Genomic DNA, 3,254 nt, shown 5'->3' on the forward strand with positions numbered 1-3,254 from the left:
CAGCAGAGAAGGCCATTTGTCCTGCTAAAGAGAAAAACACAAACATTAATGCATGCTTGCTGCTGGTTGCTGGTTGCTGGTTTTCTTTTGGTTTGATGAGCTTGTTTAGGCTCTCTTCTGGTTTGCATGCTGGTTGTTCTCTGTTGGAAGATTGTAGCCGGTTTTGGCTTCTGTGTTTGTACTATATATCCTGGCAGTTGCTTCTTGATTGGTTAGTTTTCGTATTTTGTTAGGTTTGGCTTCTGCTTCTGCCGCTTCTGCCTTGTATTCTGGCAGTTGTACACTGTGTCTTGTTGTGGTGGTTTGTAGCTGGGGTTATTTATTTATTTTCTTTTATTTGGCTGTCCAGCTTCGATCTTGCTGGTGTGTAATTATATGGGTTGTCTCGTTCCATGTCGCCTATAGATGGATATGTTTTTAATTATATGTATATTTATACATTTTTTTAACAATAACATGTTTTAAAGCTCATTAGATTTTCGCAATTCAGCGCGCTTCTGCGAGAGAATATTAAAAAAAAAAAAAAAAACTAGCATGCACGTGATTAACTTTAACCCTGGAGAAAAATGCCCCAATTCAAGCCCATCCATGATAGTGTCACCCGGAGTTTACTGCTTACTTTAACAGAGTGAGAGGTATATATATATATCTTTCAGAGATGGAGATGTATAAATCTCATATCTCTTCTTGTTTGTGGTTTTCGTCGTAGGCCTTGGAGAAGGCCAAAATGGGTGCGATGAATTTCCTTGAGGAGGCGGTGGCCCAGTTATTCGATTTCCCTTTCAACTTAACGCCCAGCCAGACCACTGTTGGATATCCTGGGTTTAATCTATCCTGCACTCATACAAACGACACCGTACTGCAGCTGCCAAATTTTGTAGAATTCTTTGTCAGAGAAATTGACTACAAATCTCAGGTAATTAAAGTACGTAGCCCAGATCATTGCCTTGCAAGACAGCTTCAAGGACTCAATTTGTCTCCCTCGCCTTTCCGTCTCAAAGAAGAGTTCTTAATGGTGGACTACGCCGTATTCAATTGTTCCTCAAGAAAAGATTATGCCCTCTATACTATCTCTTGTCTTAGTAGCCCAAGCTACAAGCCTTCCATCCGGATGCTGACATCAACGATTTGCCCATAGCTTCTTGTAAAAAGATGTATACTCTTCCATCAATTCCATATGATTCAATATTCAATGATCAAATTCTGCAATTGAAGTGGTCCAGACCAATGTGCAGAGATTGTGAAATAAAACGCATGGGATGTAGATTGATAGTAGCACTAAATCAGGAACTGGGTGCTTCACACATGCTAAAGGTATTGTCTTTCGGTCCAATCCAATCAATTTCCACCTTAATTTGTACACAAGTTTCTCACAGGTTTCAAGCTTACTTTATGAATGTTCCCGGCATGTAAAGAATTTTTTTTAACTAATTTTTGGAAACACAAGCAAGAGATATCAACATATATATTGCTTACAAAGATTAGCATGTACATACAAATGTTACTTCAAAGGAAAAATCATTGCATAACACGAAGCCTCTAGAAATTGGGCTCAAGATCGATCTGGGTTCACCATAATTTAGATATTAGTAGGACAATTATTTATTTTTCTCTTGTGTACAATGAGAAGCTAATTAATTATTATGTTAAATATTTAACAGCTTTATTATCGAAGTTACAGATTATTGGTAAGTCGTCCACCAGCCACTTCAAATTTTTATTATTGGGGAGAAGGAAGTTCTTAATCACTTATGAATATTGTTTAACATGCAGGTATTATCTTAGGTTCTTTTTTGTTAGTACTAGGGCTCTCTGCTCTCTTCTATGTTTATAGTAATGACAAAAAAGACAAAGAAATCCAAGCAAAGATTTCAAGCTTTTTGGAGGATTACAAAAATTTCAGACCCACGAGATTCTCATATGCTGATATTAAAAGGATTACAAATCAGTTTATCGAAAAGTTAGGCGAAGGAGCCTATGGAGCAATGTTCAAAGGAAAGCTTTCAAATGAAATCCATGTTGCAATGAAAATGATTCTAAACACTTCCAAAGAAAATGGTGAAGAATTCATAAATGGAGTAGGGACAATGGGCCAGATTCACCATGTTAATGCAGTTCTCTTGGTTGGCTTCTGTGCTGATGATTTCGACGAGCTCTAGTTTATGAGTTCTTACCAAATTATTCACTAGATAAGTTCATATCTTCAACGAACACTAAAAATCGTTTCCTTGGTTGGAACAAATTGCAAGATATTGCTATTGGCATAGCGAAAGGTATTGATTATCTTCACGAAGGGCACGACCAACAAATCCTCCATTTTGATATCAAGCCTCATAATGTTTTGCTAGATGAAAAATTTCAATCCAAAATTTTCCGATTTTAGTCTTGCCAAGTTGTGCTCCAAGGATAAGAGTGTAGTGTCCATGACCACAGCAAGGGTAACCATAGGTTACATCGCACCAAAAGTGTTATCTAGGAATTTTGGAAATGTTTCTTATAAATCAGATGTTTATAGTTTTGAGATTTTATTGCTTGAAGTAGTTGGAGGGAGAAAAAATGTTGACATTACAGTGGAAAACCCTAGTCAAGTTTACTTTCCATAATGGATCTACAATTTCTTAGAACAAAAGGAAGACCTACTTTATTGATGATGATGAAGATGCTAAAATTGCTAAGAAACTTGCAATTATTGGACTTTGATGCATCCAATGGCACCCAGTAGATCGTCCTTCTATGAAAAATGTGTATAAAATGTTGGAAGGAGGGCATGAATTAACTATGCCTCCTAATCCGTTTGCCTTGACAAATCCCACAGGAATGAATCTAAACCGAAAGTTAGATGTCATCCTAGAACAAGAGTAATATTTGGTCATACACGTTGCAATCATGTTGTATTCAAAGATTAGAACTATTAAAATACTTGAAAATTTCAGATTCCAAGTATTGAGTTTTACACCACAATAGAAGAGACTCTCCATTTAAAATACTTGAAAATTTCAGATTTCTTAATAGCATGCCCAAGCCTTGCAAATCTTTGTTGCTGTCCTTAACTCCATTCAATCAGATGCCTACTTTCTACACGAACAAGTGATTTTGGGTTTAACAATCCCAAATCAAACGTTTGGAGATGCTTAATTATTATTTATAGAGTTTATACGCGATAATGTAAAGTACGTATTTGTGTGGTTGAAATTGCGATTTAGACGTCCATGATAAAGTTTTCAATAGTACCATCTATAAAGAAAAAAAAAAAA

General features: G+C 36.3%; 1 pseudogene; it reads left to right on the forward strand.

Moving 5' to 3' along the window:
• Positions 1-727: 727 nt before the first annotated feature.
• LOC132177238 (rust resistance kinase Lr10-like) lies at positions 728-2,700 on the forward strand (annotated as a pseudogene).
• Positions 2,701-3,254: the final 554 nt, after the last annotated feature.

Source organism: Corylus avellana, chromosome ca4 (genome assembly GCF_901000735.1).
Source record: "Corylus avellana chromosome ca4, CavTom2PMs-1.0".
In the NCBI taxonomy this organism is placed as follows: domain Eukaryota; kingdom Viridiplantae; phylum Streptophyta; class Magnoliopsida; order Fagales; family Betulaceae; genus Corylus; species Corylus avellana.